General features: G+C 51.8%; 11 non-coding genes across 11 annotated transcripts; all 11 read right to left on the reverse strand.

The window, feature by feature from the left end:
- Positions 1 to 1399: 1399 nt before the first annotated feature.
- Positions 1400 to 1471, reverse strand: Trnag-ccc (transfer RNA glycine (anticodon CCC)). Its single transcript has one exon. It is a non-coding gene; the product is annotated as a tRNA-Gly (tRNA).
- Positions 1472 to 3159: 1688 nt separating this feature from the next.
- Trnag-ccc (transfer RNA glycine (anticodon CCC)) lies at positions 3160 to 3231 on the reverse strand. Its single transcript has one exon. It is a non-coding gene; the product is annotated as a tRNA-Gly (tRNA).
- A 1688-nt stretch (positions 3232 to 4919) lies between these two features.
- On the reverse strand, positions 4920 to 4991 carry Trnag-ccc (transfer RNA glycine (anticodon CCC)). The gene has a single exon. It is a non-coding gene; the product is annotated as a tRNA-Gly (tRNA).
- A 1688-nt stretch (positions 4992 to 6679) lies between these two features.
- Trnag-ccc (transfer RNA glycine (anticodon CCC)) lies at positions 6680 to 6751 on the reverse strand. Its single transcript has one exon. It is a non-coding gene; the product is annotated as a tRNA-Gly (tRNA).
- Positions 6752 to 8439: 1688 nt separating this feature from the next.
- On the reverse strand, positions 8440 to 8511 carry Trnag-ccc (transfer RNA glycine (anticodon CCC)). The gene has a single exon. It is a non-coding gene; the product is annotated as a tRNA-Gly (tRNA).
- A 1688-nt stretch (positions 8512 to 10199) lies between these two features.
- On the reverse strand, positions 10200 to 10271 carry Trnag-ccc (transfer RNA glycine (anticodon CCC)). The gene has a single exon. It is a non-coding gene; the product is annotated as a tRNA-Gly (tRNA).
- A 1688-nt stretch (positions 10272 to 11959) lies between these two features.
- Trnag-ccc (transfer RNA glycine (anticodon CCC)) lies at positions 11960 to 12031 on the reverse strand. The gene has a single exon. It is a non-coding gene; the product is annotated as a tRNA-Gly (tRNA).
- A 1688-nt stretch (positions 12032 to 13719) lies between these two features.
- Positions 13720 to 13791, reverse strand: Trnag-ccc (transfer RNA glycine (anticodon CCC)). The gene has a single exon. It is a non-coding gene; the product is annotated as a tRNA-Gly (tRNA).
- Positions 13792 to 15479: 1688 nt separating this feature from the next.
- Positions 15480 to 15551, reverse strand: Trnag-ccc (transfer RNA glycine (anticodon CCC)). Its single transcript has one exon. It is a non-coding gene; the product is annotated as a tRNA-Gly (tRNA).
- Positions 15552 to 17239: 1688 nt separating this feature from the next.
- Trnag-ccc (transfer RNA glycine (anticodon CCC)) lies at positions 17240 to 17311 on the reverse strand. The gene has a single exon. It is a non-coding gene; the product is annotated as a tRNA-Gly (tRNA).
- Positions 17312 to 18999: 1688 nt separating this feature from the next.
- Positions 19000 to 19071, reverse strand: Trnag-ccc (transfer RNA glycine (anticodon CCC)). Its single transcript has one exon. It is a non-coding gene; the product is annotated as a tRNA-Gly (tRNA).
- Between the last annotated feature and the right edge of the window lie 1182 nt (positions 19072 to 20253).

Below are 20253 nucleotides of genomic sequence, written 5' to 3' on the forward strand. Positions count from 1 at the left end.
CATTTTCTCTCCACGACAGTGAAACGCACAGCATAGCTTTTGCGAGGTAAAGCCGTGTTTACAGTTTATTACCACCCAGGCTCCTTTGCGTCAACGTGAGAGTGTTTGTTTCCAGTTATTACTAATTATAGTTTTGCTACTTACACTTGAGACTGAAAGCGATGTTTGTGTAGTATGTCTTGGGCGCTTTGGGAGTGAGTAAGCGGGATCGTGGTGGCGGACAGAGTTCAGCGTTGTCGCCAGATTCGGCCGTAAAGTTCGTGGAGGAGAAATATTTCTGGACCCATTCACACGTAGCTGATACTTGAGGTATGTCCGGTATGGTCTAGTGGCTAGGATACCTGGCTTTCACACAGGAGGCCAGGGTTCGATTACTGGTAGCGGAACGTCAATTTTCCAGGCTGAGATGAGAAATCTTCTCAGGGCCGTTTTTCGTCTTCGTGGTGTTGCTGCTCTGGGTTCCAAGTATAAGGTGAGAGAAAGTCAAGGAAAAGAGATACATGCTCACGTGATTGGCGGGGCCGTTTTTAAGGAAGAGGAGATGATTTTGCGGTTTTGGACTGCTGATGCGACAGTGTTGCGTGGCTCGTTAGCCCTGTGGGGTATAGCGTCGTGCTGGTAACGAGAAGGTCATGGGTTCGATCCCTCCACAGGCCATCCCACTTTCTCCGCTAATAGGAAATGCAGTCTCCCGCGAGACTCTGCCACGTAGATTCCAAATGATCTGCACATCGAGCTACAAGTCTGAACGTTTCGCTCAGGGGTCGCCAACGGCCGGCTCCCTTTCGATTAATGAAGTTAAGCAGAGGTGGGCGTGGTTAGTGATTACATGGGTGATAGGCGGGATCTCTGCGTGCTATTGGACCTTTCCCCTTTCACCCCCACTCTCCCCCTTTTGTGTTACAGTGTTGATGTGCTATGATGCCTCCCACAGCAATTTAAATTACGTTAACGAACATAGGATCCAAAATTTAAAGAGGTTCTTTGCAAAAAGAGCGAACGTAAAGTGCAGGAACGACTTTGGCAGTAACAGAACCGTACGAATCCACAGATAATTTCTCAAATATCGTAGATAACACTGTAGGGGAGCAGTGAGAATTCCGAAATTTGTAAATGAAAATTTAGCTTTTCGAATTGGAAAGGAAAGGTAGTCTTGATTAGCGTGTTTCTCGCAGCCGATTGTCGTACTGCTTCTGTCATATTGGCCCTACCGCCGAGCGGCAGCGAGCGGCAGTCGAGCAAAGTCGGGCCAAGTCGACACACGATGAAGGGGCCGCCCACTTAGCTGCAACGAGGCGAGAGACGAGCAGATACTACTTGTGCAGCGACACTTGGCAATTTCGAGGATCGCATGGTGTTGAACACACACTATTGCGCTACGCAAAAACGACAGCCCTCTTGCGGTGGCCGGGAATCGAACCCGGATCAACTGCTTGGGAAGCAACCATGCTGACCGTTACACCACCACCGCTGCATTCCGCTGCACGCATCCTGTGTCGCGATGCGTTGCCGCCCCTGCTGCCACCAGAGGCCGAAGCGACCCTGCTGCAGGCGCCCTGCCCGCCCGCGCATCCGAACGCGGGTCCACGCCGCTTCCAGGGCGATGCACTGTAACTAGACGCAGGACTGACTTCCGCTGAGAAGTCCACCCTGTCGTGTTCGGCATGGTGGGAAAAGAATTCCTGTGTGCTTCCCTGTCGCAGTGGGCAGCGCGTGACGTCTTCTCAAGGGCGTACGTTCGACCCTCACCCCAGCCATCTCATTTTCTCTCCACGACAGTGAAACGCACAGCATAGCTTTTGCGAGGTAAAGCCGTGTTTACAGTTTATTACCACCCAGGCTCCTTTGCGTCAACGTGAGAGTGTTTGTTTCCAGTTATTACTAATTATAGTTTTGCTACTTACACTTGAGACTGAAAGCGATGTTTGTGTAGTATGTCTTGGGCGCTTTGGGAGTGAGTAAGCGGGATCGTGGTGGCGGACAGAGTTCAGCGTTGTCGCCAGATTCGGCCGTAAAGTTCGTGGAGGAGAAATATTTCTGGACCCATTCACACGTAGCTGATACTTGAGGTATGTCCGGTATGGTCTAGTGGCTAGGATACCTGGCTTTCACACAGGAGGCCAGGGTTCGATTACTGGTAGCGGAACGTCAATTTTCCAGGCTGAGATGAGAAATCTTCTCAGGGCCGTTTTTCGTCTTCGTGGTGTTGCTGCTCTGGGTTCCAAGTATAAGGTGAGAGAAAGTCAAGGAAAAGAGATACATGCTCACGTGATTGGCGGGGCCGTTTTTAAGGAAGAGGAGATGATTTTGCGGTTTTGGACTGCTGATGCGACAGTGTTGCGTGGCTCGTTAGCCCTGTGGGGTATAGCGTCGTGCTGGTAACGAGAAGGTCATGGGTTCGATCCCTCCACAGGCCATCCCACTTTCTCCGCTAATAGGAAATGCAGTCTCCCGCGAGACTCTGCCACGTAGATTCCAAATGATCTGCACATCGAGCTACAAGTCTGAACGTTTCGCTCAGGGGTCGCCAACGGCCGGCTCCCTTTCGATTAATGAAGTTAAGCAGAGGTGGGCGTGGTTAGTGATTACATGGGTGATAGGCGGGATCTCTGCGTGCTATTGGACCTTTCCCCTTTCACCCCCACTCTCCCCCTTTTGTGTTACAGTGTTGATGTGCTATGATGCCTCCCACAGCAATTTAAATTACGTTAACGAACATAGGATCCAAAATTTAAAGAGGTTCTTTGCAAAAAGAGCGAACGTAAAGTGCAGGAACGACTTTGGCAGTAACAGAACCGTACGAATCCACAGATAATTTCTCAAATATCGTAGATAACACTGTAGGGGAGCAGTGAGAATTCCGAAATTTGTAAATGAAAATTTAGCTTTTCGAATTGGAAAGGAAAGGTAGTCTTGATTAGCGTGTTTCTCGCAGCCGATTGTCGTACTGCTTCTGTCATATTGGCCCTACCGCCGAGCGGCAGCGAGCGGCAGTCGAGCAAAGTCGGGCCAAGTCGACACACGATGAAGGGGCCGCCCACTTAGCTGCAACGAGGCGAGAGACGAGCAGATACTACTTGTGCAGCGACACTTGGCAATTTCGAGGATCGCATGGTGTTGAACACACACTATTGCGCTACGCAAAAACGACAGCCCTCTTGCGGTGGCCGGGAATCGAACCCGGATCAACTGCTTGGGAAGCAACCATGCTGACCGTTACACCACCACCGCTGCATTCCGCTGCACGCATCCTGTGTCGCGATGCGTTGCCGCCCCTGCTGCCACCAGAGGCCGAAGCGACCCTGCTGCAGGCGCCCTGCCCGCCCGCGCATCCGAACGCGGGTCCACGCCGCTTCCAGGGCGATGCACTGTAACTAGACGCAGGACTGACTTCCGCTGAGAAGTCCACCCTGTCGTGTTCGGCATGGTGGGAAAAGAATTCCTGTGTGCTTCCCTGTCGCAGTGGGCAGCGCGTGACGTCTTCTCAAGGGCGTACGTTCGACCCTCACCCCAGCCATCTCATTTTCTCTCCACGACAGTGAAACGCACAGCATAGCTTTTGCGAGGTAAAGCCGTGTTTACAGTTTATTACCACCCAGGCTCCTTTGCGTCAACGTGAGAGTGTTTGTTTCCAGTTATTACTAATTATAGTTTTGCTACTTACACTTGAGACTGAAAGCGATGTTTGTGTAGTATGTCTTGGGCGCTTTGGGAGTGAGTAAGCGGGATCGTGGTGGCGGACAGAGTTCAGCGTTGTCGCCAGATTCGGCCGTAAAGTTCGTGGAGGAGAAATATTTCTGGACCCATTCACACGTAGCTGATACTTGAGGTATGTCCGGTATGGTCTAGTGGCTAGGATACCTGGCTTTCACACAGGAGGCCAGGGTTCGATTACTGGTAGCGGAACGTCAATTTTCCAGGCTGAGATGAGAAATCTTCTCAGGGCCGTTTTTCGTCTTCGTGGTGTTGCTGCTCTGGGTTCCAAGTATAAGGTGAGAGAAAGTCAAGGAAAAGAGATACATGCTCACGTGATTGGCGGGGCCGTTTTTAAGGAAGAGGAGATGATTTTGCGGTTTTGGACTGCTGATGCGACAGTGTTGCGTGGCTCGTTAGCCCTGTGGGGTATAGCGTCGTGCTGGTAACGAGAAGGTCATGGGTTCGATCCCTCCACAGGCCATCCCACTTTCTCCGCTAATAGGAAATGCAGTCTCCCGCGAGACTCTGCCACGTAGATTCCAAATGATCTGCACATCGAGCTACAAGTCTGAACGTTTCGCTCAGGGGTCGCCAACGGCCGGCTCCCTTTCGATTAATGAAGTTAAGCAGAGGTGGGCGTGGTTAGTGATTACATGGGTGATAGGCGGGATCTCTGCGTGCTATTGGACCTTTCCCCTTTCACCCCCACTCTCCCCCTTTTGTGTTACAGTGTTGATGTGCTATGATGCCTCCCACAGCAATTTAAATTACGTTAACGAACATAGGATCCAAAATTTAAAGAGGTTCTTTGCAAAAACAGCGAACGTAAAGTGCAGGAACGACTTTGGCAGTAACAGAACCGTACGAATCCACAGATAATTTCTCAAATATCGTAGATAACACTGTAGGGGAGCAGTGAGAATTCCGAAATTTGTAAATGAAAATTTAGCTTTTCGAATTGGAAAGGAAAGGTAGTCTTGATTAGCGTGTTTCTCGCAGCCGATTGTCGTACTGCTTCTGTCATATTGGCCCTACCGCCGAGCGGCAGCGAGCGGCAGTCGAGCAAAGTCGGGCCAAGTCGACACACGATGAAGGGGCCGCCCACTTAGCTGCAACGAGGCGAGAGACGAGCAGATACTACTTGTGCAGCGACACTTGGCAATTTCGAGGATCGCATGGTGTTGAACACACACTATTGCGCTACGCAAAAACGACAGCCCTCTTGCGGTGGCCGGGAATCGAACCCGGATCAACTGCTTGGGAAGCAACCATGCTGACCGTTACACCACCACCGCTGCATTCCGCTGCACGCATCCTGTGTCGCGATGCGTTGCCGCCCCTGCTGCCACCAGAGGCCGAAGCGACCCTGCTGCAGGCGCCCTGCCCGCCCGCGCATCCGAACGCGGGTCCACGCCGCTTCCAGGGCGATGCACTGTAACTAGACGCAGGACTGACTTCCGCTGAGAAGTCCACCCTGTCGTGTTCGGCATGGTGGGAAAAGAATTCCTGTGTGCTTCCCTGTCGCAGTGGGCAGCGCGTGACGTCTTCTCAAGGGCGTACGTTCGACCCTCACCCCAGCCATCTCATTTTCTCTCCACGACAGTGAAACGCACAGCATAGCTTTTGCGAGGTAAAGCCGTGTTTACAGTTTATTACCACCCAGGCTCCTTTGCGTCAACGTGAGAGTGTTTGTTTCCAGTTATTACTAATTATAGTTTTGCTACTTACACTTGAGACTGAAAGCGATGTTTGTGTAGTATGTCTTGGGCGCTTTGGGAGTGAGTAAGCGGGATCGTGGTGGCGGACAGAGTTCAGCGTTGTCGCCAGATTCGGCCGTAAAGTTCGTGGAGGAGAAATATTTCTGGACCCATTCACACGTAGCTGATACTTGAGGTATGTCCGGTATGGTCTAGTGGCTAGGATACCTGGCTTTCACACAGGAGGCCAGGGTTCGATTACTGGTAGCGGAACGTCAATTTTCCAGGCTGAGATGAGAAATCTTCTCAGGGCCGTTTTTCGTCTTCGTGGTGTTGCTGCTCTGGGTTCCAAGTATAAGGTGAGAGAAAGTCAAGGAAAAGAGATACATGCTCACGTGATTGGCGGGGCCGTTTTTAAGGAAGAGGAGATGATTTTGCGGTTTTGGACTGCTGATGCGACAGTGTTGCGTGGCTCGTTAGCCCTGTGGGGTATAGCGTCGTGCTGGTAACGAGAAGGTCATGGGTTCGATCCCTCCACAGGCCATCCCACTTTCTCCGCTAATAGGAAATGCAGTCTCCCGCGAGACTCTGCCACGTAGATTCCAAATGATCTGCACATCGAGCTACAAGTCTGAACGTTTCGCTCAGGGGTCGCCAACGGCCGGCTCCCTTTCGATTAATGAAGTTAAGCAGAGGTGGGCGTGGTTAGTGATTACATGGGTGATAGGCGGGATCTCTGCGTGCTATTGGACCTTTCCCCTTTCACCCCCACTCTCCCCCTTTTGTGTTACAGTGTTGATGTGCTATGATGCCTCCCACAGCAATTTAAATTACGTTAACGAACATAGGATCCAAAATTTAAAGAGGTTCTTTGCAAAAACAGCGAACGTAAAGTGCAGGAACGACTTTGGCAGTAACAGAACCGTACGAATCCACAGATAATTTCTCAAATATCGTAGATAACACTGTAGGGGAGCAGTGAGAATTCCGAAATTTGTAAATGAAAATTTAGCTTTTCGAATTGGAAAGGAAAGGTAGTCTTGATTAGCGTGTTTCTCGCAGCCGATTGTCGTACTGCTTCTGTCATATTGGCCCTACCGCCGAGCGGCAGCGAGCGGCAGTCGAGCAAAGTCGGGCCAAGTCGACACACGATGAAGGGGCCGCCCACTTAGCTGCAACGAGGCGAGAGACGAGCAGATACTACTTGTGCAGCGACACTTGGCAATTTCGAGGATCGCATGGTGTTGAACACACACTATTGCGCTACGCAAAAACGACAGCCCTCTTGCGGTGGCCGGGAATCGAACCCGGATCAACTGCTTGGGAAGCAACCATGCTGACCGTTACACCACCACCGCTGCATTCCGCTGCACGCATCCTGTGTCGCGATGCGTTGCCGCCCCTGCTGCCACCAGAGGCCGAAGCGACCCTGCTGCAGGCGCCCTGCCCGCCCGCGCATCCGAACGCGGGTCCACGCCGCTTCCAGGGCGATGCACTGTAACTAGACGCAGGACTGACTTCCGCTGAGAAGTCCACCCTGTCGTGTTCGGCATGGTGGGAAAAGAATTCCTGTGTGCTTCCCTGTCGCAGTGGGCAGCGCGTGACGTCTTCTCAAGGGCGTACGTTCGACCCTCACCCCAGCCATCTCATTTTCTCTCCACGACAGTGAAACGCACAGCATAGCTTTTGCGAGGTAAAGCCGTGTTTACAGTTTATTACCACCCAGGCTCCTTTGCGTCAACGTGAGAGTGTTTGTTTCCAGTTATTACTAATTATAGTTTTGCTACTTACACTTGAGACTGAAAGCGATGTTTGTGTAGTATGTCTTGGGCGCTTTGGGAGTGAGTAAGCGGGATCGTGGTGGCGGACAGAGTTCAGCGTTGTCGCCAGATTCGGCCGTAAAGTTCGTGGAGGAGAAATATTTCTGGACCCATTCACACGTAGCTGATACTTGAGGTATGTCCGGTATGGTCTAGTGGCTAGGATACCTGGCTTTCACACAGGAGGCCAGGGTTCGATTACTGGTAGCGGAACGTCAATTTTCCAGGCTGAGATGAGAAATCTTCTCAGGGCCGTTTTTCGTCTTCGTGGTGTTGCTGCTCTGGGTTCCAAGTATAAGGTGAGAGAAAGTCAAGGAAAAGAGATACATGCTCACGTGATTGGCGGGGCCGTTTTTAAGGAAGAGGAGATGATTTTGCGGTTTTGGACTGCTGATGCGACAGTGTTGCGTGGCTCGTTAGCCCTGTGGGGTATAGCGTCGTGCTGGTAACGAGAAGGTCATGGGTTCGATCCCTCCACAGGCCATCCCACTTTCTCCGCTAATAGGAAATGCAGTCTCCCGCGAGACTCTGCCACGTAGATTCCAAATGATCTGCACATCGAGCTACAAGTCTGAACGTTTCGCTCAGGGGTCGCCAACGGCCGGCTCCCTTTCGATTAATGAAGTTAAGCAGAGGTGGGCGTGGTTAGTGATTACATGGGTGATAGGCGGGATCTCTGCGTGCTATTGGACCTTTCCCCTTTCACCCCCACTCTCCCCCTTTTGTGTTACAGTGTTGATGTGCTATGATGCCTCCCACAGCAATTTAAATTACGTTAACGAACATAGGATCCAAAATTTAAAGAGGTTCTTTGCAAAAAGAGCGAACGTAAAGTGCAGGAACGACTTTGGCAGTAACAGAACCGTACGAATCCACAGATAATTTCTCAAATATCGTAGATAACACTGTAGGGGAGCAGTGAGAATTCCGAAATTTGTAAATGAAAATTTAGCTTTTCGAATTGGAAAGGAAAGGTAGTCTTGATTAGCGTGTTTCTCGCAGCCGATTGTCGTACTGCTTCTGTCATATTGGCCCTACCGCCGAGCGGCAGCGAGCGGCAGTCGAGCAAAGTCGGGCCAAGTCGACACACGATGAAGGGGCCGCCCACTTAGCTGCAACGAGGCGAGAGACGAGCAGATACTACTTGTGCAGCGACACTTGGCAATTTCGAGGATCGCATGGTGTTGAACACACACTATTGCGCTACGCAAAAACGACAGCCCTCTTGCGGTGGCCGGGAATCGAACCCGGATCAACTGCTTGGGAAGCAACCATGCTGACCGTTACACCACCACCGCTGCATTCCGCTGCACGCATCCTGTGTCGCGATGCGTTGCCGCCCCTGCTGCCACCAGAGGCCGAAGCGACCCTGCTGCAGGCGCCCTGCCCGCCCGCGCATCCGAACGCGGGTCCACGCCGCTTCCAGGGCGATGCACTGTAACTAGACGCAGGACTGACTTCCGCTGAGAAGTCCACCCTGTCGTGTTCGGCATGGTGGGAAAAGAATTCCTGTGTGCTTCCCTGTCGCAGTGGGCAGCGCGTGACGTCTTCTCAAGGGCGTACGTTCGACCCTCACCCCAGCCATCTCATTTTCTCTCCACGACAGTGAAACGCACAGCATAGCTTTTGCGAGGTAAAGCCGTGTTTACAGTTTATTACCACCCAGGCTCCTTTGCGTCAACGTGAGAGTGTTTGTTTCCAGTTATTACTAATTATAGTTTTGCTACTTACACTTGAGACTGAAAGCGATGTTTGTGTAGTATGTCTTGGGCGCTTTGGGAGTGAGTAAGCGGGATCGTGGTGGCGGACAGAGTTCAGCGTTGTCGCCAGATTCGGCCGTAAAGTTCGTGGAGGAGAAATATTTCTGGACCCATTCACACGTAGCTGATACTTGAGGTATGTCCGGTATGGTCTAGTGGCTAGGATACCTGGCTTTCACACAGGAGGCCAGGGTTCGATTACTGGTAGCGGAACGTCAATTTTCCAGGCTGAGATGAGAAATCTTCTCAGGGCCGTTTTTCGTCTTCGTGGTGTTGCTGCTCTGGGTTCCAAGTATAAGGTGAGAGAAAGTCAAGGAAAAGAGATACATGCTCACGTGATTGGCGGGGCCGTTTTTAAGGAAGAGGAGATGATTTTGCGGTTTTGGACTGCTGATGCGACAGTGTTGCGTGGCTCGTTAGCCCTGTGGGGTATAGCGTCGTGCTGGTAACGAGAAGGTCATGGGTTCGATCCCTCCACAGGCCATCCCACTTTCTCCGCTAATAGGAAATGCAGTCTCCCGCGAGACTCTGCCACGTAGATTCCAAATGATCTGCACATCGAGCTACAAGTCTGAACGTTTCGCTCAGGGGTCGCCAACGGCCGGCTCCCTTTCGATTAATGAAGTTAAGCAGAGGTGGGCGTGGTTAGTGATTACATGGGTGATAGGCGGGATCTCTGCGTGCTATTGGACCTTTCCCCTTTCACCCCCACTCTCCCCCTTTTGTGTTACAGTGTTGATGTGCTATGATGCCTCCCACAGCAATTTAAATTACGTTAACGAACATAGGATCCAAAATTTAAAGAGGTTCTTTGCAAAAAGAGCGAACGTAAAGTGCAGGAACGACTTTGGCAGTAACAGAACCGTACGAATCCACAGATAATTTCTCAAATATCGTAGATAACACTGTAGGGGAGCAGTGAGAATTCCGAAATTTGTAAATGAAAATTTAGCTTTTCGAATTGGAAAGGAAAGGTAGTCTTGATTAGCGTGTTTCTCGCAGCCGATTGTCGTACTGCTTCTGTCATATTGGCCCTACCGCCGAGCGGCAGCGAGCGGCAGTCGAGCAAAGTCGGGCCAAGTCGACACACGATGAAGGGGCCGCCCACTTAGCTGCAACGAGGCGAGAGACGAGCAGATACTACTTGTGCAGCGACACTTGGCAATTTCGAGGATCGCATGGTGTTGAACACACACTATTGCGCTACGCAAAAACGACAGCCCTCTTGCGGTGGCCGGGAATCGAACCCGGATCAACTGCTTGGGAAGCAACCATGCTGACCGTTACACCACCACCGCTGCATTCCGCTGCACGCATCCTGTGTCGCGATGCGTTGCCGCCCCTGCTGCCACCAGAGGCCGAAGCGACCCTGCTGCAGGCGCCCTGCCCGCCCGCGCATCCGAACGCGGGTCCACGCCGCTTCCAGGGCGATGCACTGTAACTAGACGCAGGACTGACTTCCGCTGAGAAGTCCACCCTGTCGTGTTCGGCATGGTGGGAAAAGAATTCCTGTGTGCTTCCCTGTCGCAGTGGGCAGCGCGTGACGTCTTCTCAAGGGCGTACGTTCGACCCTCACCCCAGCCATCTCATTTTCTCTCCACGACAGTGAAACGCACAGCATAGCTTTTGCGAGGTAAAGCCGTGTTTACAGTTTATTACCACCCAGGCTCCTTTGCGTCAACGTGAGAGTGTTTGTTTCCAGTTATTACTAATTATAGTTTTGCTACTTACACTTGAGACTGAAAGCGATGTTTGTGTAGTATGTCTTGGGCGCTTTGGGAGTGAGTAAGCGGGATCGTGGTGGCGGACAGAGTTCAGCGTTGTCGCCAGATTCGGCCGTAAAGTTCGTGGAGGAGAAATATTTCTGGACCCATTCACACGTAGCTGATACTTGAGGTATGTCCGGTATGGTCTAGTGGCTAGGATACCTGGCTTTCACACAGGAGGCCAGGGTTCGATTACTGGTAGCGGAACGTCAATTTTCCAGGCTGAGATGAGAAATCTTCTCAGGGCCGTTTTTCGTCTTCGTGGTGTTGCTGCTCTGGGTTCCAAGTATAAGGTGAGAGAAAGTCAAGGAAAAGAGATACATGCTCACGTGATTGGCGGGGCCGTTTTTAAGGAAGAGGAGATGATTTTGCGGTTTTGGACTGCTGATGCGACAGTGTTGCGTGGCTCGTTAGCCCTGTGGGGTATAGCGTCGTGCTGGTAACGAGAAGGTCATGGGTTCGATCCCTCCACAGGCCATCCCACTTTCTCCGCTAATAGGAAATGCAGTCTCCCGCGAGACTCTGCCACGTAGATTCCAAATGATCTGCACATCGAGCTACAAGTCTGAACGTTTCGCTCAGGGGTCGCCAACGGCCGGCTCCCTTTCGATTAATGAAGTTAAGCAGAGGTGGGCGTGGTTAGTGATTACATGGGTGATAGGCGGGATCTCTGCGTGCTATTGGACCTTTCCCCTTTCACCCCCACTCTCCCCCTTTTGTGTTACAGTGTTGATGTGCTATGATGCCTCCCACAGCAATTTAAATTACGTTAACGAACATAGGATCCAAAATTTAAAGAGGTTCTTTGCAAAAAGAGCGAACGTAAAGTGCAGGAACGACTTTGGCAGTAACAGAACCGTACGAATCCACAGATAATTTCTCAAATATCGTAGATAACACTGTAGGGGAGCAGTGAGAATTCCGAAATTTGTAAATGAAAATTTAGCTTTTCGAATTGGAAAGGAAAGGTAGTCTTGATTAGCGTGTTTCTCGCAGCCGATTGTCGTACTGCTTCTGTCATATTGGCCCTACCGCCGAGCGGCAGCGAGCGGCAGTCGAGCAAAGTCGGGCCAAGTCGACACACGATGAAGGGGCCGCCCACTTAGCTGCAACGAGGCGAGAGACGAGCAGATACTACTTGTGCAGCGACACTTGGCAATTTCGAGGATCGCATGGTGTTGAACACACACTATTGCGCTACGCAAAAACGACAGCCCTCTTGCGGTGGCCGGGAATCGAACCCGGATCAACTGCTTGGGAAGCAACCATGCTGACCGTTACACCACCACCGCTGCATTCCGCTGCACGCATCCTGTGTCGCGATGCGTTGCCGCCCCTGCTGCCACCAGAGGCCGAAGCGACCCTGCTGCAGGCGCCCTGCCCGCCCGCGCATCCGAACGCGGGTCCACGCCGCTTCCAGGGCGATGCACTGTAACTAGACGCAGGACTGACTTCCGCTGAGAAGTCCACCCTGTCGTGTTCGGCATGGTGGGAAAAGAATTCCTGTGTGCTTCCCTGTCGCAGTGGGCAGCGCGTGACGTCTTCTCAAGGGCGTACGTTCGACCCTCACCCCAGCCATCTCATTTTCTCTCCACGACAGTGAAACGCACAGCATAGCTTTTGCGAGGTAAAGCCGTGTTTACAGTTTATTACCACCCAGGCTCCTTTGCGTCAACGTGAGAGTGTTTGTTTCCAGTTATTACTAATTATAGTTTTGCTACTTACACTTGAGACTGAAAGCGATGTTTGTGTAGTATGTCTTGGGCGCTTTGGGAGTGAGTAAGCGGGATCGTGGTGGCGGACAGAGTTCAGCGTTGTCGCCAGATTCGGCCGTAAAGTTCGTGGAGGAGAAATATTTCTGGACCCATTCACACGTAGCTGATACTTGAGGTATGTCCGGTATGGTCTAGTGGCTAGGATACCTGGCTTTCACACAGGAGGCCAGGGTTCGATTACTGGTAGCGGAACGTCAATTTTCCAGGCTGAGATGAGAAATCTTCTCAGGGCCGTTTTTCGTCTTCGTGGTGTTGCTGCTCTGGGTTCCAAGTATAAGGTGAGAGAAAGTCAAGGAAAAGAGATACATGCTCACGTGATTGGCGGGGCCGTTTTTAAGGAAGAGGAGATGATTTTGCGGTTTTGGACTGCTGATGCGACAGTGTTGCGTGGCTCGTTAGCCCTGTGGGGTATAGCGTCGTGCTGGTAACGAGAAGGTCATGGGTTCGATCCCTCCACAGGCCATCCCACTTTCTCCGCTAATAGGAAATGCAGTCTCCCGCGAGACTCTGCCACGTAGATTCCAAATGATCTGCACATCGAGCTACAAGTCTGAACGTTTCGCTCAGGGGTCGCCAACGGCCGGCTCCCTTTCGATTAATGAAGTTAAGCAGAGGTGGGCGTGGTTAGTGATTACATGGGTGATAGGCGGGATCTCTGCGTGCTATTGGACCTTTCCCCTTTCACCCCCACTCTCCCCCTTTTGTGTTACAGTGTTGATGTGCTATGATGCCTCCCACAGCAATTTAAATTACGTTAACGAACATAGGATCCAAAATTTAAAGAGGTTCTTTGCAAAAAGAGCGAACGTAAAGTGCAGGAACGACTTTGGCAGTAACAGAACCGTACGAATCCACAGATAATTTCTCAAATATCGTAGATAACACTGTAGGGGAGCAGTGAGAATTCCGAAATTTGTAAATGAAAATTTAGCTTTTCGAATTGGAAAGGAAAGGTAGTCTTGATTAGCGTGTTTCTCGCAGCCGATTGTCGTACTGCTTCTGTCATATTGGCCCTACCGCCGAGCGGCAGCGAGCGGCAGTCGAGCAAAGTCGGGCCAAGTCGACACACGATGAAGGGGCCGCCCACTTAGCTGCAACGAGGCGAGAGACGAGCAGATACTACTTGTGCAGCGACACTTGGCAATTTCGAGGATCGCATGGTGTTGAACACACACTATTGCGCTACGCAAAAACGACAGCCCTCTTGCGGTGGCCGGGAATCGAACCCGGATCAACTGCTTGGGAAGCAACCATGCTGACCGTTACACCACCACCGCTGCATTCCGCTGCACGCATCCTGTGTCGCGATGCGTTGCCGCCCCTGCTGCCACCAGAGGCCGAAGCGACCCTGCTGCAGGCGCCCTGCCCGCCCGCGCATCCGAACGCGGGTCCACGCCGCTTCCAGGGCGATGCACTGTAACTAGACGCAGGACTGACTTCCGCTGAGAAGTCCACCCTGTCGTGTTCGGCATGGTGGGAAAAGAATTCCTGTGTGCTTCCCTGTCGCAGTGGGCAGCGCGTGACGTCTTCTCAAGGGCGTACGTTCGACCCTCACCCCAGCCATCTCATTTTCTCTCCACGACAGTGAAACGCACAGCATAGCTTTTGCGAGGTAAAGCCGTGTTTACAGTTTATTACCACCCAGGCTCCTTTGCGTCAACGTGAGAGTGTTTGTTTCCAGTTATTACTAATTATAGTTTTGCTACTTACACTTGAGACTGAAAGCGATGTTTGTGTAGTATGTCTTGGGCGCTTTGGGAGTGAGTAAGCGGGATCGTGGTGGCGGACAGAGTTCAGCGTTGTCGCCAGATTCGGCCGTAAAGTTCGTGGAGGAGAAATATTTCTGGACCCATTCACACGTAGCTGATACTTGAGGTATGTCCGGTATGGTCTAGTGGCTAGGATACCTGGCTTTCACACAGGAGGCCAGGGTTCGATTACTGGTAGCGGAACGTCAATTTTCCAGGCTGAGATGAGAAATCTTCTCAGGGCCGTTTTTCGTCTTCGTGGTGTTGCTGCTCTGGGTTCCAAGTATAAGGTGAGAGAAAGTCAAGGAAAAGAGATACATGCTCACGTGATTGGCGGGGCCGTTTTTAAGGAAGAGGAGATGATTTTGCGGTTTTGGACTGCTGATGCGACAGTGTTGCGTGGCTCGTTAGCCCTGTGGGGTATAGCGTCGTGCTGGTAACGAGAAGGTCATGGGTTCGATCCCTCCACAGGCCATCCCACTTTCTCCGCTAATAGGAAATGCAGTCTCCCGCGAGACTCTGCCACGTAGATTCCAAATGATCTGCACATCGAGCTACAAGTCTGAACGTTTCGCTCAGGGGTCGCCAACGGCCGGCTCCCTTTCGATTAATGAAGTTAAGCAGAGGTGGGCGTGGTTAGTGATTACATGGGTGATAGGCGGGATCTCTGCGTGCTATTGGACCTTTCCCCTTTCACCCCCACTCTCCCCCTTTTGTGTTACAGTGTTGATGTGCTATGATGCCTCCCACAGCAATTTAAATTACGTTAACGAACATAGGATCCAAAATTTAAAGAGGTTCTTTGCAAAAAGAGCGAACGTAAAGTGCAGGAACGACTTTGGCAGTAACAGAACCGTACGAATCCACAGATAATTTCTCAAATATCGTAGATAACACTGTAGGGGAGCAGTGAGAATTCCGAAATTTGTAAATGAAAATTTAGCTTTTCGAATTGGAAAGGAAAGGTAGTCTTGATTAGCGTGTTTCTCGCAGCCGATTGTCGTACTGCTTCTGTCATATTGGCCCTACCGCCGAGCGGCAGCGAGCGGCAGTCGAGCAAAGTCGGGCCAAGTCGACACACGATGAAGGGGCCGCCCACTTAGCTGCAACGAGGCGAGAGACGAGCAGATACTACTTGTGCAGCGACACTTGGCAATTTCGAGGATCGCATGGTGTTGAACACACACTATTGCGCTACGCAAAAACGACAGCCCTCTTGCGGTGGCCGGGAATCGAACCCGGATCAACTGCTTGGGAAGCAACCATGCTGACCGTTACACCACCACCGCTGCATTCCGCTGCACGCATCCTGTGTCGCGATGCGTTGCCGCCCCTGCTGCCACCAGAGGCCGAAGCGACCCTGCTGCAGGCGCCCTGCCCGCCCGCGCATCCGAACGCGGGTCCACGCCGCTTCCAGGGCGATGCACTGTAACTAGACGCAGGACTGACTTCCGCTGAGAAGTCCACCCTGTCGTGTTCGGCATGGTGGGAAAAGAATTCCTGTGTGCTTCCCTGTCGCAGTGGGCAGCGCGTGACGTCTTCTCAAGGGCGTACGTTCGACCCTCACCCCAGCCATCTCATTTTCTCTCCACGACAGTGAAACGCACAGCATAGCTTTTGCGAGGTAAAGCCGTGTTTACAGTTTATTACCACCCAGGCTCCTTTGCGTCAACGTGAGAGTGTTTGTTTCCAGTTATTACTAATTATAGTTTTGCTACTTACACTTGAGACTGAAAGCGATGTTTGTGTAGTATGTCTTGGGCGCTTTGGGAGTGAGTAAGCGGGATCGTGGTGGCGGACAGAGTTCAGCGTTGTCGCCAGATTCGGCCGTAAAGTTCGTGGAGGAGAAATATTTCTGGACCCATTCACACGTAGCTGATACTTGAGGTATGTCCGGTATGGTCTAGTGGCTAGGATACCTGGCTTTCACACAGGAGGCCAGGGTTCGATTACTGGTAGCGGAACGTCAATTTTCCAGGCTGAGATGAGAAATCTTCTCAGGGCCGTTTTTCGTCTTCGTGGTGTTGCTGCTCTGGGTTCCAAGTATAAGGTGAGAGAAAGTCAAGGAAAAGAGATACATGCTCACGTGATTGGCGGGGCCGTTTTTAAGGAAGAGGAGATGATTTTGCGGTTTTGGACTGCTGATGCGACAGTGTTGCGTGGCTCGTTAGCCCTGTGGGGTATAGCGTCGTGCTGGTAACGAGAAGGTCATGGGTTCGATCCCTCCACAGGCCATCCCACTTTCTCCGCTAATAGGAAATGCAGTCTCCCGCGAGACTCTGCCACGTAGATTCCAAATGATCTGCACATCGAGCTACAAGTCTGAACGTTTCGCTCAGGGGTCGCCAACGGCCGGCTCCCTTTCGATTAATGAAGTTAAGCAGAGGTGGGCGTGGTTAGTGATTACATGGGTGATAGGCGGGATCTCTGCGTGCTATTGGACCTTTCCCCTTTCACCCCCACTCTCCCCCTTTTGTGTTACAGTGTTGATGTGCTATGATGCCTCCCACAGCAATTTAAATTACGTTAACGAACATAGGATCCAAAATTTAAAGAGGTTCTTTGCAAAAAGAGCGAACGTAAAGTGCAGGAACGACTTTGGCAGTAACAGAACCGTACGAATCCACAGATAATTTCTCAAATATCGTAGATAACACTGTAGGGGAGCAGTGAGAATTCCGAAATTTGTAAATGAAAATTTAGCTTTTCGAATTGGAAAGGAAAGGTAGTCTTGATTAGCGTGTTTCTCGCAGCCGATTGTCGTACTGCTTCTGTCATATTGGCCCTACCGCCGAGCGGCAGCGAGCGGCAGTCGAGCAAAGTCGGGCCAAGTCGACACACGATGAAGGGGCCGCCCACTTAGCTGCAACGAGGCGAGAGACGAGCAGATACTACTTGTGCAGCGACACTTGGCAATTTCGAGGATCGCATGGTGTTGAACACACACTATTGCGCTACGCAAAAACGACAGCCCTCTTGCGGTGGCCGGGAATCGAACCCGGATCAACTGCTTGGGAAGCAACCATGCTGACCGTTACACCACCACCGCTGCATTCCGCTGCACGCATCCTGTGTCGCGATGCGTTGCCGCCCCTGCTGCCACCAGAGGCCGAAGCGACCCTGCTGCAGGCGCCCTGCCCGCCCGCGCATCCGAACGCGGGTCCACGCCGCTTCCAGGGCGATGCACTGTAACTAGACGCAGGACTGACTTCCGCTGAGAAGTCCACCCTGTCGTGTTCGGCATGGTGGGAAAAGAATTCCTGTGTGCTTCCCTGTCGCAGTGGGCAGCGCGTGACGTCTTCTCAAGGGCGTACGTTCGACCCTCACCCCAGCCATCTCATTTTCTCTCCACGACAGTGAAACGCACAGCATAGCTTTTGCGAGGTAAAGCCGTGTTTACAGTTTATTACCACCCAGGCTCCTTTGCGTCAACGTGAGAGTGTTTGTTTCCAGTTATTACTAATTATAGTTTTGCTACTTACACTTGAGACTGAAAGCGATGTTTGTGTAGTATGTCTTGGGCGCTTTGGGAGTGAGTAAGCGGGATCGTGGTGGCGGACAGAGTTCAGCGTTGTCGCCAGATTCGGCCGTAAAGTTCGTGGAGGAGAAATATTTCTGGACCCATTCACACGTAGCTGATACTTGAGGTATGTCCGGTATGGTCTAGTGGCTAGGATACCTGGCTTTCACACAGGAGGCCAGGGTTCGATTACTGGTAGCGGAACGTCAATTTTCCAGGCTGAGATGAGAAATCTTCTCAGGGCCGTTTTTCGTCTTCGTGGTGTTGCTGCTCTGGGTTCCAAGTATAAGGTGAGAGAAAGTCAAGGAAAAGAGATACATGCTCACGTGATTGGCGGGGCCGTTTTTAAGGAAGAGGAGATGATTTTGCGGTTTTGGACTGCTGATGCGACAGTGTTGCGTGGCTCGTTAGCCCTGTGGGGTATAGCGTCGTGCTGGTAACGAGAAGGTCATGGGTTCGATCCCTCCACAGGCCATCCCACTTTCTCCGCTAATAGGAAATGCAGTCTCCCGCGAGACTCTGCCACGTAGATTCCAAATGATCTGCACATCGAGCTACAAGTCTGAACGTTTCGCTCAGGGGTCGCCAACGGCCGGCTCCCTTTCGATTAATGAAGTTAAGCAGAGGTGGGCGTGGTTAGTGATTACATGGGTGATAGGCGGGATCTCTGCGTGCTATTGGACCTTTCCCCTTTCACCCCCACTCTCCCCCTTTTGTGTTACAGTGTTGATGTGCTATGATGCCTCCCACAGCAATTTAAATTACGTTAACGAACATAGGATCCAAAATTTAAAGAGGTTCTTTGCAAAAAGAGCGAACGTAAAGTGCAGGAACGACTTTGGCAGTAACAGAACCGTACGAATCCACAGATAATTTCTCAAATATCGTAGATAACACTGTAGGGGAGCAGTGAGAATTCCGAAATTTGTAAATGAAAATTTAGCTTTTCGAATTGGAAAGGAAAGGTAGTCTTGATTAGCGTGTTTCTCGCAGCCGATTGTCGTACTGCTTCTGTCATATTGGCCCTGCCGCCGAGCGGCAGCGAGCGGCAGTCGAGCAAAGTCGGGCCAAGTCGACACACGATGAAGGGGCCGCCCACTTAGCTGCAACGAGGCGAGAGACGAGCAGATACTACTTGTGCAGCGACACTTGGCAATTTCGAGGATCGCATGGTGTTGAACACACACTATTGCGCTACGCAAAAACGACAGCCCTCTTGCGGTGGCCGGGAATCGAACCCGGATCAACTGCTTGGGAAGCAACCATGCTGACCGTTACACCACCACCGCCGCATTCCGCTGCACGCATCCTGTGTCGCGATGCGTTGCCGCCCCTGCTGCCACCAGAGGCCGAAGCGACCCTGCTGCAGGCGCCCTGCCCGCCCGCGCATCCGAACGCGGGTCCACGCCGCTTCCAGGGCGATGCACTGTAACTAGACGCAGGACTGACTTCCGCTGAGAAGTCCACCCTGTCGTGTTCGGCATGGTGGGAAAAGAATTCCTGTGTGCTTCCCTGTCGCAGTGGGCAGCGCGTGACGTCTTCTCAAGGGCGTACGTTCGACCCTCACCCCAGCCATCTCATTTTCTCTCCACGACAGTGAAACGCACAGCATAGCTTTTGCGAGGTAAAGCCGTGTTTACAGTTTATTACCACCCAGGCTCCTTTGCGTCAACGTGAGAGTGTTTGTTTCCAGTTATTACTAATTATAGTTTTGCTACTTACACTTGAGACTGAAAGCGATGTTTGTGTAGTATGTCTTGGGCGCTTTGGGAGTGAGTAAGCGGGATCGTGGTGGCGGACAGAGTTCAGCGTTGTCGCCAGATTCGGCCGTAAAGTTCGTGGAGGAGAAATATTTCTGGACCCATTCACACGTAGCTGATACTTGAGGTATGTCCGGTATGGTCTAGTGGCTAGGATACCTGGCTTTCACACAGGAGGCCAGGGTTCGATTACTGGTAGCGGAACGTCAATTTTCCAGGCTGAGATGAGAAATCTTCTCAGGGCCGTTTTTCGTCTTCGTGGTGTTGCTGCTCTGGGTTCCAAGTATAAGGTGAGAGAAAGTCAAGGAAAAGAGATACATGCTCACGTGATTGGCGGGGCCGTTTTTAAGGAAGAGGAGATGATTTTGCGGTTTTGGACTGCTGATGCGACAGTGTTGCGTGGCTCGTTAGCCCTGTGGGGTATAGCGTCGTGCTGGTAACGAGAAGGTCATGGGTTCGATCCCTCCACAGGCCATCCCACTTTCTCCGCTAATAGGAAATGCAGTCTCCCGCGAGACTCTGCCACGTAGATTCCAAATGATCTGCACATCGAGCTACAAGTCTGAACGTTTCGCTCAGGGGTCGCCAACGGCCGGCTCCCTTTCGATTAATGAAGTTAAGCAGAGGTGGGCGTGGTTAGTGATTACATGGGTGATAGGCGGGATCTCTGCGTGCTATTGGACCTTTCCCCTTTATCTGTCTCGCGTGTGT

Source organism: Schistocerca gregaria, unplaced genomic scaffold (assembly GCF_023897955.1).
Source record: "Schistocerca gregaria isolate iqSchGreg1 unplaced genomic scaffold, iqSchGreg1.2 ptg000733l, whole genome shotgun sequence".
NCBI classification, from domain to species: Eukaryota; Metazoa; Arthropoda; class Insecta; order Orthoptera; family Acrididae; genus Schistocerca; species Schistocerca gregaria.